Source organism: Ursus americanus, chromosome 22 (assembly GCF_024610735.1).
Source record: "Ursus americanus isolate L20-20 chromosome 22, mUrsAme1.1.p, whole genome shotgun sequence".
Classification (NCBI taxonomy): domain Eukaryota; kingdom Metazoa; phylum Chordata; class Mammalia; order Carnivora; family Ursidae; genus Ursus; species Ursus americanus.
This window is the reverse complement of record NC_142148.1, coordinates 29504162-29519336: the sequence shown is the minus strand read 5'-3', so window position 1 is coordinate 29519336 and position 15175 is coordinate 29504162. Positions and strand designations below refer to the sequence as shown.

Genomic DNA, 15175 nt, shown 5'->3' with positions numbered 1-15175 from the left:
CCCACGCTGACCTGTGTAACCAAGAGGACATCAGCGAGGTGACAGAGCATGACTTCTGAAACTGGGTCAGAAAACACTGTGGCTTCGACCTTGCAGGAGAAGCCAGTCACCCACCACCTTGTGAGGACACTCCAGAAATCCTATCGAGAGGCCCGTGATGCAACAGACTGAGTCTACCAATGGCCAAACCATCTTGCCAAGCTGCGAGTGAACCACCTGGAAGCAGATCCTCCAGCCCCAGTCCAGCCTTCCAGTGAGTGCAGCCCCAGCTGACATCTTGACTCAACCTCCTGAGAGACCTGAAGCCAGGAACACCCACTAGACTGCTCCCACACGTCTCACCCACAGAAACTGGGAGGACAGTAAATAGCTGTTTTAAGCTGCTATAGTTTGGGGTCGTTTGTTACACAGCAATAGGTAACTAACACAGTCAGCAATTCTGTCTCCCCAGAGACCCCCAAGGTAAACCCCCCCCCCCCCAGGCAGCCTTTCCATTCTACTCAGGATCCCAGTTCCCTTTTTTTTCTGAAATTCAGGGCTGTGTTAGAGTGAAAGAGAGGCTGGCCCAGGCCCTACAACCAACAAGTCCAGGAGATAGGAACTCTCACTAGGCTCGCCTGGAGATTTTTACAAATGACCAATACCCAGCCCCCATGCCGGGTCATTTAACTCAGACCCTTTGGGTGGGACCGAGCATGGTCAGGGCCCTAAATGATATTCACATGTAGCCAAGGCTCAGCACCACCGCTCTAGGGCAGGCTCCCTGCGCGGACTCCAGGCCGGCCCGGAACATCCAGGGTCCACCTGTGCGGAAGCAGGCGGCAGAATAACAGCAAGGCCAAGCAGTGCCCAAGATCCACTCCCTCCCCCAGCTCGGCCGGAGGGTCTCCCCCTCCTCGCCTCCCCTGCGGCCCTGCAATGCCAGCCCCACGCCTCTAGTGCACCTCGGGCCAGACAGTCCAACCTCTGGCATGAGAACTGCTCCCTTAGAGAGGACCCGGCGTGCAGGACAGGGGTTAGCTCTCAGTGACCCTGCGCAAGCCTCTATTTCCCCACCTATCAAACGGTAATGGCCACCACATCTGCTCTGCTCTCTCATGGGTCCTAGGCTCCCCCTCAGATGTCTTCAGAGAGATTTCTATGTTTCGCCCCCCACCCTGAGATGCAGCCCGGCCTGGTGCTGGCTGCATTAGCCCCGGGGGAGAACACAGCAATGGATTAAAGAGAGAATGTAGGACAGGGATGTGATAACAGCTGTGATGGTGACTGAAGGAGAAGATGGGACAGGAACCGAATGGGGGCAGGGAGAGGAGTCAGAGAAGATTTCCAGGAGAGTCCTGAGAAATGAGCTCTGATGGGGGGGAGGGGCAAAGGCTCAAAGGCGCTGCTTACAAGATCAATGCTCAACACCACTCATCCCCCCTCTCCAGGACGCATCCTCCAAGCTCCAGGCCAGGGAGCCCCCTGGCGCCACGTGGCCACGCTCACCTGACCTTCCTCTGCAGCCACAGCAGCCACCACCTGAGCCACTCTGCGGGGGTGCAGGGCACCCCTCAGCTGCACACCTAAGCTTGCCCCACGGGGGCACCCAGGAGAAGGAGCAGGACGGTCCCACAGTCCCTCAGCAACAACACAGGCACTGCAGACTCGGCGTGGAGCAGGGTGAAGAGCAGTGAGAAGTGGGTGGGCACGGGGCCTGGGGGGGGGGGCAGGGGCAGGGGCGTGGGGGAGGATGTCTTAGCTGCGTCTAAAGCATGGCGGCACGTTCCAGGCCCAGGCTGTAGCCAGTGGGGAAGCCGCTGGAGAGAAGTACCAACCAGGCAGGAGAGAAAACGGGACCTGAGGGGAGAGGGGTGAAAATGGGGGCAGGAGGAAGCAGGGGCCAGATTTTCATTCATTCATTCAAAAGTGTTTTGTCCTCACACCCATGAGGAGGGCTACTATCAATAATAAATAACAAGGGCGGGGGACGATGAACAGAAACCAGCACCCTTGTGCGCTGTTGGCAGAAATGTGAAATGGTATGGCTGCCGTGGAAGACGGTGCGGCAGTTCCTTTAAAAATTAAATAAAAATTAAATAGAGGGGCGCCTGGATGGCTCCGTTGGTTAAGCGGCCGACTCTTGGTTTGGGTCCTGAGATGGAGCCCGGTGTCAGGCTCCGCACCCAGTGCACAGAGTCTGCTTGGGGTTCTCTCCCTCTCCCTCTGCCCCAACCCCCCTCACCTTCAAATGAATGAGTGTAAAACTTAAATATAAAGTTATCATCTGACCCAGCAGTTCCACTCATGGGTATATATGTGAAAGAATTGAAAGCAGGGTCTTAAAGACATAGTTGGACACCCACATCCATAGAAACGCTACCCAAAATAGCCAAAAGGTGAAAGCCGGCTAAGTGTCCTTTGGCAGATGGATAAACAAGATGCAGTAGACACATACAATGGAGTAGTACTCAGCCTTAAAGAGGAAGGACATTCTGGGACCTGCTAAAACATGGATGCTCCTTGAGGACATTATGCGAACTGAAATAAGCCAGTCGCAATAGGACAATCACCGTATGATTCCGCTTATGTGAGGGACCAAGAGTGGTCAAATCCATAGACACAGAAAGTAGAGTGGTGGCTGCCAGGGGCCGGGAGAGGGGGATATGGGGAGTTAGTGCTAATGGATTCGAATAGTTCCAGTTTTGAAAGATGAAGAAAAGTTCTGGAGCTGGACGGGGAGCTTGGAGCAGAGCAACGTGAATGTCCTTAATACCACTGAACTATATACTTAGAAATGGGTAAGACGGTAAATTTAATGTTATGTATCTTTTACCACAATAGAAACGGTAAAGACAATGGGGCGCCCGGGTGGCTCGGACGTTACGCGTCTGCCTGCCTTCAGCCCAGGGCGTGATCCCAGGGTCCTGGGATCGAGCCCCGCATCGGGCTCCTCCGCTGGGAGCCTGCTTCTTCCTCTCCCATTCCCCCTGCTTCTGTTCCCTCTCTCTGGCTGTCTCTCTCTCTGTCACATAAATAAATAAAAATCTTTAAAAAAAGAAAAGAAAAGAAAAGAAAAAAGAAAAGAAAAGAAAAGAAAAGAAAAGAAAAGAAAAGAAAAGAAAACAGTAAGGACAACTACAGCAACAAAAATGTTTAGCGCGTGCTACTCTGTGGCAAGTACTCGGGATGCAGCCAGAAGCCTCCACCACCACCAACCCCTGCAGAGGATCTAACAGGTCAGGAGTGACAAGTGCCGGCACACAAAAGCAGGGTGAGGGGAGAGGCGGCTGCTCTGTGTGGGGAAGTCGGCCGTCTGGCTGATAAGGTGACACTGGAGCAGAGGAAGTGACAGGCAGGAGGGGAGCAGAGGATGAGAGTGCTGTGGTGACCTCCTGGGGACTTGCTGACTGACAGGATGTGGGGGTGAGGGCGAGGGCAGGATCGGGATGACTTGGGTGACCAGTCACGACCCCTTCAACCCCAGCAAGTTCTGTGAGAACTGGCCATCCCCTCTGGCCTTCACGACAAGCCTGTGGGGAGGAAGGACGAGAAACTGAGACTAAAGAACTTGGTTCAGGATCCTCAGGCAGGAGGGGGACCCCCCGGGGCTATCCCAGCTCCCAGCAGCCCCTGACCGGGGTGAGCACCCCGCACGCGGAGATCCACCCATTCTTCGGATGGGGCCCGGAGGCGGGAGCTGGCTTCCCTGCGGGGCTTCTCCCCTCTCCCTGCCAGGAGCGGCGGCAGCCTCAGTTCTGGGGTGAAGGAGGACAGCCCAGTCAGCACTTTCCACTGACTCTTTCAAAACCACTGACAAGAACCGAGGCTGGGAGACAAACTCAGCCCGGGCACAGTTCCCCCCGGCCGGCCCCTCGTGACTGCACAAAGCCCGTCTGTGCTTGGGCTCCAAGCCCCGGGAGGACGGAGGTCTCCTGCAAACCCATCCTCTCTCCTGAGCCACGGGGTCCCCGCTCTGCCTCGCCCAGGACACCCTGGCCACAAAGAGGCACCACAGCCTGGACGGCAGAGCAGGGCTGCCCACGGTTGGCCAGGTCCCAGCCGTGTTTGTGGGGGCCTGAAATGCTTAGCAGGACTCCGTCCCCGCTCCCCACGCTGTAAACTCTTTTCTGGCAAAGCTCCCTCTCCTGTGGCCCCCACTCACCAGAGTTTATCACAGGGCAAAGGTAGCATGCAGGATCCCGAGATGAAAAAAAAAACAGAAAACATCCTCAAAAAACCCAGCCACCAGATACACTCCATAGCAAACTTGTATCCCTAAGCCCTTTGTGGGCCAGGCCCCACGCTGGGGACTTGCCCTTCACTGACTCTTTTAATACGACGCCCTGCCACCCATTTTACAGATGAGGAAACAGGCTCAGAAAGGTTCACAGATGGGAAGGAGGCCACCTGGGTAGAGCGGGGGGCAGAGGGGGCTTGACAACACTGAGCTCATCTGTTTCTACCCAATGCTGGCTGGGTTCTCAGGCTCCCACTCAGCCTCCCCAGGCAGCAGGCCTGAGGACTGCCCTCGGCTTGGCCCTTCTCCTGTCTTACCCTCCCCACAGACTGACACTGAGCACATTGTGCCAGCACTCGGGGCTGGCAGGAGGTATCCCCGAGCCTGGCGGCTCAGCCCAGCTGCACTGCCAAAACCTGGGGCTGCCACTGGGAGGCCACCTGCCTCCCAGCCAAGGCGCTGGTGGGGCGTGCTGCACACCACCCTAGCCTCCCTGCCCCATGAGGGCTGGCTTAAGGCTTGCCAGGCACTACGCTGCACCAGGCCACAGCCCTTTGCCCTTGGTTTTGTCCTCCGTAAACAGGGACAGAAACAGGGGTCTAATCGCTTTTGCCTGCGCAAAAGAAAACTCTAGGAGCAACTCACTCATACTTCCCTCAAGATATTCACGTCCTTTCTCACCAGCCCAAGACAATCCCCCTCCTGGTAACTTCAGAGCGGTTTAACTGTGCTCTCCTAACGAGTCCTAACACAGGATCACCCAATAAAGGGCTCTCCATAAAGTTCAACCCTGAAGCAGAAACCCCCCCACCCCTGCCCCAGCAAGAGCTGGAACCCAGGTCTGGAAAGCCGATGGTGTTCATTTCAAAATGCACATGTGGGCCCTGAGCCCATGATTTAATCCATAAAACACCTACAGAGTTAAGACGCTGAGTTTGGACAATAAACATATTCTTCAAGTCCTTTTGTTGAGTTCAAAGACAGACTTAATAACTCACCAGCTTTTGAAATCAAGAAACATCTGTTCTTATAAATTCTGTCATCATCATTAGGACTACTTTTGCTGAGCACATGTGAGGTACGGGGATTTCCCGTGGAATAGAGTTGATGCTCACATCATTATCCCCATTCTACAGAGGGGAAAACTGAGGTTCAGAGAGCTTCCACAACCTGCTGTCTGGCATAACGCGCTCCAGAATTCACTTAGTAAGATCTTAACACTCAGGCTCTACTCTTTTGTAAAACCGAGGAACGAGTCAAGTTCGTTCTTTTCTTGAGTTACCTTTCCAGATTAACTCAAAAGTTAATCGTACACATTAATTGTGTATGATTTTTTAATTTTCTGAAATACGAAAAAAGAGTAAAAGGGATCTCTGTGTTTCACATTTAAAAGCCTCATTTAAAAATCTTTCCTAAGCATGTCTGCGCATTGGTGATCCTGAGTGTCTCCTGCTTGAGTCATCTTAAAATCTAGCTGACTTGAGGTCTCGTTTTCGGCCAGTCGGAAGGAAGGACCCGTCAGCCCCTCCTCCCTGGGGTCTGGAGTTTGGGGGGTTGGGCTGGGCTGGCTTGGGCAGGAGGTCTGGCTGTGGGTAGGGAGGCATGGTTGCAGGTTTGGGGACAGGCTCTGTGGGGGCTGGGAGGGAAAGAAAGGGTATCAGACCAGATGTCCGAGAACCCGGCTTTGAGACCCAGTCATACCATTTGCTGGCACTGCCAGTGTCTCCATCTGCGAAATGGGGTAATAGCTCATGTCAGGTGGGGCCGTGTGGAGAGGACAGGGGCTATGGGTCTGCCAGGGCCTGGCCCAAAGTTGGCAGAGGGTGGCTGGGTTCTTTCTTCTGTGTCCTAATAAATTACAAATCATTTCCAAGTGCTTCTTCCTGTGGTCTTAAATTACACCTTCCTGAACATTCTCCCCCAAGAAGCAACTAGAGGATAAAGGCATCTGGAGTGAGGGGGCAGGGGTCCTCCACGCCCCCTGGAGCCAGGCCTGCCCTGCTCTGGCTGGAACCCAAATGCATTTCTTCATCTTCCGTCCTCTCAGCCTCTGATGTAGAGAGAGCAGGAAAAGCCCTGGTGCCCGCCTGTTTGAGGAGGAAGGAGCCGGGGCGAAGGAGGACAGGAGCCTGGCGCTGGGCTGGGTGCGGAACTCCCAGGGCACCCTCTGCCAGGGGCCTCCCCGAGCGCCTTCGTCACCGCGGCCGCCCCAGCACGCCATCACAGCCACTTCTCCTGGGTCACTGTTGGACCGGCCACACCCCAGCTTCTCCACCTGAACTTAGAACAAAGAGCCCTCACACCCAGAGGAAATGAGGTGTGGCAAGGGGGGAAGCGGGGTAGCCTCCCTGACAGTTCCCGCAGGCCCCGGGGGAGCAGAAAGGGACAGGCAGGGAGCAGGGACCCTGGCACTCCCCCACTGCCTCCCCTCCCCCTCCCGCACTGGCAACACCCCTTCCAGGAAGGCGACAGGGGGAGATTCTTAACCTTTAGGGAAAATGACTCAGAGCTCTGAGATTCTGAGCAGAAGGGTCATATAAGCAACCTGTCCCCTCCCCGTGCTTTGAGCCAGGAAGGGGCACAGCTATTCTGTGAGGAAGCCCAATGTGTATTTTAAGGGGGCGGGAGTCCTGCACCGCCACCCCACCATCTCGGCACACCCAGGCCATGTTTCGCACTAAAGCGTCATTCTGATCAAACCACCACCCTGTTCAAAGACCTCCGATGGCTCCCCAAAGCAGGCCCCTGCCACCGTCCCCCTGCCCTTGGCACCCCACCCCTGCCACCTTCCCCCTGCCCTCGGCACCCCATCTCCTGAGTGCACCCACTGGACCTTCTGACTCCCACACCCAGACTAAGCCTGTGACATCTCATTCTATCAAAATCTCCCCACCCTGCCGGCCACTCCTCTAAACAGCAGGTCCCTCTTTCTTCCCCTCTACGGAAGATTACTCCTCTGGTCTAATCAGGACCCCACCTGAAGCCTCGCCATGCTCTCTGATGCCCTTTGTACCTCTTCATGTCCCTGATGACTGTCCCCTTCCCTGGGTACCCCCCCCCCCGCCCCCGCCGAGACACTGCCTATAGACATGTCAATCACACAAAGAGCAGCCAACCAGTATTTGAGTGTCACAATGGCCCTTCAAGGGAGGTCACATCATCCCCACAGTCTGAATGAAGAAACTGAGGCACAGAGCAATGTAACTTCTTGCCCAGAGATCACAACCCCACTCTCTGAGGTGAAAGGCTGGGAGAGCAAGGATATGGCAAGGGAAGGGTGGAGGGAGGCCCTCCCAGAATCACAGAGACCCAGGCCTGGCGACTACAAGGGTCCTCCTAGGTCCCTTCCTCAACCACGCAGTGCAGCAGAGCAGAGCTGTTGCCACAAGAAGCCAGGGTTGGCTCTGGGCCCAGATCCCCTTCAGACCAATCCTCCCTCTGCAGTGCCCTTTTCTTCCACTGATGGCCCAAACAGCATCCACCCACCAAACCCACCTCCTCCAGGAAACTACCCGTCCATCCTTCTCTCCCTACCTGGTACTTCCAGGCCCACCCATCACCCTATGTTTGTGGTCTCTTTCCACCACCGCCCTTCCCACCGGCTGTTTTCCTGGTCAGTAGGACATATTATTAGGAAGTCTTCCTCAAAAAAAAAGATTTTGGTGGTCAAATCAGTTTAGGAAACACCAAAAAGTTTCTTTTTTTCTGCAGGCCTTGTCAGAACCTTTAATTCTCTTAAATGCATTCTGAATCTCCCACAGGCTGGTGGAAAGAATTTGCCAGTTTCTACCCTTATCTGTCCAGGAACCCCTGGGGTATCTCAGAACAGTCTTTGAGAAATCCTATCCCCTCCCACCCCTTCAGAACAGCCTGGCACAGCAGAGGGCAGACAGGCAGGGATCACAGGGGAGTATCTTGTTAGGACATACATGGGACATTTGAGGAACTCAGCCTGAGAGTCCCTCTTGGCACTGCCCTCAGCATCTGTCCTTTCCACCTTCTTCTGGGTGAAGTGACCGCCTAACCTCATGCCAGCATCTGGAGGGACCTCCTCTGACTGGGGCCGTCAGATACCGTCCTCCTCCCACCCCACCGGGCCATGTAGGGCCCAGATAGCAAGGGGCCTGGGAAATCCCCAAAGCAATCTGGACAGTGCTTTGGGGGCAAATTGCTAATTTCTACTTCATCGTTAGCCTTGAATTTTAATATTAAGCCAAAATTAAAACATATGAGGCTGCCGATCTGAGAAGATGCCGGGCCCCACCCAGCAAACCCTGTAACCCTCTTGCTCCCACCCCACCCCACCCCCACCCCGCTCCCCAGGGACGGCACTTGGAGTCCTTCAATTTATAGAAACTAGGGCCTCAGAGGGGAGCAGACACTTGCCTGTAGCGGCGCAGTCAGGGGCAGGGCAGAGGGCAGCATCCAGGCCTCCCCGCTTGCAGGTACGTGGGGAGGTCGCCAGGTGGGATAGGACCCCAACGGTGGCTCAAGTAACCATCAGTGCCAGCTGCAAGGACTCTCACAGGCCAGAGTGAGGGACGCTGCACACCCTGGGGGTGACAGCTCAGCGGCTGGGGTGACTTTGGGGACTTTTAGGAGAGGATGGCATGTCTGGGGCTGGAGTCAGCTGTTTCCCCAATCTTCTTGGCTCCGCCCTGGCTGGAGGAAGAGTGCTCACCCCAGATTGGCTACCCGCAGGGCCGGGCTCAGTTGTTGGCAAAGATAAGGTGCCCTGTACGCCAGCCGTATGTCACCCGGCCTTGGGGCAGTCGTCTAAGACACCCTCTCGTGGTCTTGAGAGTTCTTCACAGTCAGGTACTGGGAAAATCAGGCCTATGTTAGTGGTCTGACACCCAGACTCCCGGAGGCCCTCCACTGGGCCCCACCTCCCAGCAGAGCGGCCCCTGCAACCCACACCCTCTGCATGCTTCCCTCCCCCCCACCCCCACCCACACAGTCCACAGGAGCCAAGATGGTCCCCTTTACCTGTTCTAGGTCCCACCTGACCTGCACCTGTCCCTGTGCCTGCCTGCCTGGGCCCTGAGTGCCCAGTCTCAACCCTCACCACACAAACATGGTCATGGACCGGCAGGTTCCCACCCTCCAGGAGCGTGTGAGAGATGCAGAGGCTCGGGCCTAGACCCACTGGATTAGGGCCTACATTTGAACAAGATGCCAAGGGGATCCATGGGCTAGAGTTTGAGAAGCACTTTTATAGACCACTGGTCTCATCAAGTCATCGCACCTGAGGCCTATAAACTTCCACGGCTCCCCAGGGCCTAGGGAATCAAGTCTAGACTTGGCAGCTTGGCAGTTAAGGCCTTCCCTGACCTGGCTTCCACCCAGTTCTCCAAGCTTGGGCTCCCCCTCCACCTGGGGCATGCCATCTCCTCCTCTGTTGGCTAACGCTGCCCAGAACTTCAGGACCCTCCAAAGCATCACCTCCTCCAGGAAGCTGGCTGAAATCTACCTCCTTGTATCACACCTGGCATGGCTCAGTCATTTCCTGCAGAGTGGAGATCTTATCCTGTGTTCCCAGTGGCTCTGAGCACGAGACTGGGGCACAGGTGCTGACCACAGGTAACAAGGTCCGACCGAGGGGGAAGTCCACCCTCAGCCTCAGCCTGCCATACTCAGCCTCTGCCACCATCTTCACCCCAACTCAGCAGACAAGGACTCCATATGGACAAGTCTCCCTGCCAGAGAAGGGGCGTTCCCAAGAACCATGGGCCTGGTGAGCGTCTGGCAGCGATGTGCTTCCTCTGTGCCTCAGTTTCCCAAAATGAAAAGAATGCCACCAACTCTTCCTCCCTCTTTCCCCGGCAGACTGGCAGGATCTGCTGAGATAGACGAGCAGATCCCTTCATCTGTGGGGCCCAGAATTTGGAGCAAAGAGACTCCATCCCTACATGGTCAGCAACCCTTGTTCGGCTAGCCAGCCAGGCTCCGGGGAAGCCAAGTCACCTGCCCAGAGGCGTCCTCATGACCAAACAGGAAAGCCTCGAAGGACAGGGCTGCCACACCCTCCGCCCGCCTCCCTCCTTCCTGGCCCAGTTCCTCAGGGCTGGCACCTCATGGTAAGTCCTCACTCCTTTATGCTGGGTCTGCAAGAAGGCACTCAGGCATGTAACCTTGAGGAGTTCCCAACTTCCACAACCTCTGGGGGACAAGGAAGAAGTCTCTCCAATCCCATTTTACAGACAGACAGACAAAGAGGTAAGGACAGGACCAGCAGTGATGTAGATTAAGCCCTATTCAGGGCTCCTTCCCCTGTGCCCCCAGCTCTGCTCAAACCTCCATCCACACTCCCCAAGGCCAAGTGTGAAGTTCCACCTGACAACATTCTAGAAGTAATCCAAAACAGGTTATCTGCTGAACCCCTGCCTGACCTCTTGAGCTCTCCAGAGGCAGATGAAGAGGGCAACAGGCAATGCTAAACCCAGAGAGGTGACATTCTCATGGCATCCCAAGCAGGGAGCTGTTTTTGTATTTGACCTCTACAGCACCCCAAAATCACAGTCTGCATGACGCCCAGCTACTTGGCCTGGGCCTGGAACCCCTCCTGGAAAAAAATGGGGCATGAAGCAGAGAACCTCAGCTGCCCACTCTGAGTGAGGCCTCTTCTACCTTAGAAGGTATGACTTCTTTCCTGCCTTCCCAGCCCCCAGGGCCAGGCACCTCTGGGGAGTCAGGAAAAAGCCTCTGTTTGTTAAGAAGCTTTAGCTGGTGCGGGTCTGAGCAGCATGGGTGAAGTGGCAGAGTGGAGTGGTTTAAGGCACAGATTCTGGAGCCAGGCTCCCTAGGTTCAAATCCTCACTCTGTCACTACTGAGTTACATGACTGTGCCTCAGTCTTCCCGTCTGTAAAATGGGAATAAGACCTGCCTTACAGAGCTGTTAAGACGATGAAAGGGGTTAATATTTGCAAAGCCTTTAGACAATTGCGTGGCATCCAGTGAGTATACCGGGGCCCAGCCTCTTGTGCTCTGTGATTTCTCCCACCCAGAATACTGCCCTTGCTTGCACCTATCCCAGGTCAAGGCCTTTCCTAGGCACGTCAGCCTGACCCTAGGTCTGAACCCCCAGCCCCTAGTTGCAACGCTCCCCTCACAGTGTCCCCTCGGCCCATCACCAGTCCCTCTATCCAGGGCCTTCCCAGAGTCGAAGTCCCCTGGCTCTCAGCTCTCCATTCTGAGAGCACCAGCCACACCATTTATTCTCAGCCGGCTCCTTTGTACAAAGAGGAGAGCGACAAGGGTCTATAGAAAGACCCCCGCCCCAGCTTCTTCCTCCCCTTCAACTCCCTGCCCCCAGGGCTGGGCACCCAGCAGGCACCCAAGGGATAGGCCTGAAATAAATCTCTGGCTGCCCAGACCACCCCCATCTCCTGAGTTAGATAACACACACACACACACACACACACACACACACGCACAGCCCACTGCTGACCCAGCCTGGATTTCCACCAAAGAGAGCAAAGCAAATCATCGATGCCCAACCCACCACAACCCACACCAACTCCACATCCCCGGACCTACCCCATCCCACTCTAGGCATACAGGCCTTCTTTTGAGCTGCCTGCACCTTCTTCCCCAGTTCCCTGTTTCACATCCCACTGGCCCCATCCGATTTTACAGCAATTTGCACAACTTCTTTTGTGGACAGAAAATTAAAAACCTCAGGGTCACTTAAGATTTAAAGGAGGGCTCTCGCACTGACTGCAATAGCCACGTCTTTCTGCCTCATCCAGCCCTGACCTTCCCACCTGGCTCAAGACCAGGGCTAGATGCTCAGATATAGCAGTGGGCCATTCAGTCAAGGTCCAGCCGTTGAGAAGCAGGACAAAGTAAACAGACAACTACAACACACGGGTATGGACTGTGATAGACATAATGAAGAAAGGAAACCAGGTGCTATGGTGAATTACAGCAGAGTGGGAAGGGGGCCTCTACCAAGACTGGGAAGGCACATTTAAAGTTGAGATCTGAAAAATAAGAAAGAGCACAGCCAACCCAGTAGAAAACCCTAGAAGAACCTTCCAGGCAGAGAAAACGGCACAAGTAAAGGCCCGGGGCAGGAAAAAGTTTCTGGTGCTCAGGGGGCAGAAGTGATTCTGACCTGACTATCAGGAAGAATGCAAAGGGGACAGTGGTCAGGGTAAGGCTGGAGGTCACCGTGGTGGCCAGATACGGAGGATCTGATCAGTAAGCTTTGAAATTTTATTCCAAGTGCAATAGGGAGCTATCAAGGGTTTTAGAGGAATGTGATTACCTAACCACTATTTTTCGAAATCATTCTTGCTGCTCTGTTACAATAGATTGGAGGTGGGCAAGCGGGAGTTTGGAGAAAGCAGAGAGCAGCTGCTACAGCATTTGGGCAAAGGCGGCTTGGCCTGGGGCAGAAGCCTGCGGCCATAGCAGTGGAGTCAGAGCATGAAGAACAGGCCTGAGATAGATTTTGCAGAAAAAGCCAAAAGGATGTGCCGTTGGGCTAGCTGTGGGGGCGGGGCAAAGGGAGGAGCTGGAGCCGCCTGTTGCTGTCTTTAAAGGTGGGTGGGTTATGGGCTGTTTAGAGAGATGGGAAGGCCGGCAGAGGGTCACATCTGGGGAGTACAGTCAGGGTTCTGTGTCATCCATATGAAGTTTTCATACCTACGAGACATCCAGGACACCCTAAATCATCGCATGGGTGGCTAGATAGAGAGGCTGGGGCTGGTGTCAAAATTTGCTACTTAAAATGATGAGTAGGAAAATGATGTACATTTAAGATCAGTGTGTTTGTAAATTCATGCCTTGATTTTAAAAATCATAAGAAAGAATGAGAGCTGGGAGGATAGGTAAATAGCGGGAGTCAGGACAGAGGAGGGGCTGAGGACAAAGCCCTGAGATCGATCCTCCAACATTTAGAGTTGAGCGAAGGAGTTGTCCCCAAAGACGACTAAGGAAGCACTAGCCAGGGAAGGAGAAGGGAAACCAGAAGTCCAGAGAGGATATTGATTCTAGAGGAGAGAAGATCAATAAGACCACGGGGGGGTCAAGGAAGACCTGCTTGTGGGGGTGTGGAAATCACTGGAGACCTTGCCTGCGACAGCTCCAGTGAAGTGCTAGGACCCAAGCGAAGGAATGTGCTCCGGAGTAGCAGTGCAGACAGCTCTTTGGAGAAGTTCTGCTGTGAAGAGAAGTGGAGAAGTAGGTCTGTAGGTGAGGGAACATGAAGGATGAAGGCAGAAAAGGGGGCTATAAATGAGGGAAGGAAGGTGTCAAGGCGTGTTCTTATCCTGTTGTGAATGATCCAGGAAAAAAGAAGCCACTTCTAACACTGGAGAGAGAGGAAGTAATCCAAAAGTGTGGGACAGGGAGCAGACCACCTTGGAGCCCAAGTAGTGGTGGCCTGGGCCTGTGGCAGGAGCTGAGAGGCTTCCTCCCCCCCCCCCCCCAAGAAGGAAGGGGGGCAGAAGCGCCAGATTACAAATGTGCCGCTTTCACTGCACACACTTTCAGATGCACACCTACCCAACCCTCCATTCATGCCCACTCCAACGACTCCTGAGGCACCTGCCGTTTTTTGCTGCGTGCTCCAAACACCGAGTTGCCCCCCAGGGACTGGCACCACCCAGCAGGTTCTGCAAACAACCTGTGGGTTCATCTCACCGTTTGTGCCAGCCACTGCACTCACCTCATCGGGGCTGGGCCTCTTCCTCGTGCTAGCTCTGAGGGGGGCCACGCGCCCCTCACCTGCCCTACCAGAGCCCCAGACCCCAACCCCAAGGCAGTGGCCTCTCTCAGCCCCTCCCCCAAAGTGAGCGCTCAGTACACCCTACCCCTTTCCCAGCCCGACTCCCTACTTGGCCCTTCGGAGAGAGCTGCTCCCCACCCTGCCCGCCGCCCCACCTCGAGACCACCCGGACAGCCGGAGGGAGGGCGGCGCAGGCTCTCCCCGGGCCCGGCCGTCGCCCCGGCGCCTTCTCTCCTCTGCCCAGCGCCCACCCCCTGGACCGCCCGAGTCGTCGCGGGGCGCCGGCGCCCGGCTTTGTCTGCGCCCACCGAGCGCGCCCGCCGGGCGCCCGGGGCACTCCCCTGCGGCACGCAGCTCCGGGGGTTCGGCCTGCCCTCCACCCCCGTGCGCCCGCCTGGCCAGCGCAGCCCCCCGCCCCGGGATCACCCCACCCGGCCGGACCACCGCTTCCCCGGACGCGAGCGAGGGGGGCGCGGCGCCCACCGCTGTCCGCGAACCTCCGGCACCGCCGCGCACTCCAGCCCTCCCGCCCGGGTGCCGCGCTGGCCGCCGCAGACCCGGGCCGCCGGAGCCCTCGGGGCCGCTCGGGGCCCCTCACCCTCCAGTGGCGGCCGCAGCCCCTGCCGGCGCGAGCGAGAGCTGGGGGCTCGGGGCCGGGCGGCCGGGGACCCGGAGCGGGCGCGCGGTACCTTTCCCTGCTGAGCCGGGGAAGTGAGTCTGCGGCGAGCGGCGCTCCAGCCTCGGCCTCCTCCGCCTCCCCTCCTCCTCCAGCCGCCTGGCTTCCTCCTCCAGCCGCCGCCGGGACCGTAGGGGCCCGAGCCAGCCGCCGCGGCCTGTGTGGGGCCCCGCTCCGCCTCGCGTCCCCGGCCCACCCCGCCGGGTCCGCCCGGGCCCGGCCCCCAGCTCCGCCTCGAGGCGGGGACGCGCCGAGCTCCTCCCCCGCCCGGCCCGCCGGGGGCGGGGAAGCTGGGGCCGCCGGAGCCGATGACCGCCGGACCGCCGCCTCCAAAGCCCCCCCGGTCCAGCGCTCCACCCCTGGGCCCGACACCCCCTCCTCTAGCTGGGCGCCAAACGTCCCCACTCAGCCGCAAAAGAAAAGCAGCCAGCCCAGCCCTGCCCGCCCTGTGCTGGGCGTAATGCGGGCCAAGGCTGCGTGCAAGGAAACCGCACAGCCGGGACGCGGGCCTCAGTTTACCCGCGGAGTTCAGAACCCTGCTTT

At 56.7% G+C, this 15175-nt stretch overlaps 1 protein-coding gene across 4 annotated transcripts in view; it reads right to left on the bottom strand.

Moving 5' to 3' along the window:
- The window catches only part of SMOX (spermine oxidase), a 42640-nt gene extending 27840 nt beyond the window's left edge, over positions 1-14800 (bottom strand). For all 4 annotated transcript variants that reach the window (XM_087853733.1, XM_045808542.2, XM_087853732.1 and 1 more), the window contains exon 1: positions 14646-14800. The gene's annotated coding sequence lies outside the window, so the exon portion shown is untranslated. The remainder of the gene's footprint in view (positions 1-14645) is intronic.
- Positions 14801-15175: the final 375 nt, after the last annotated feature.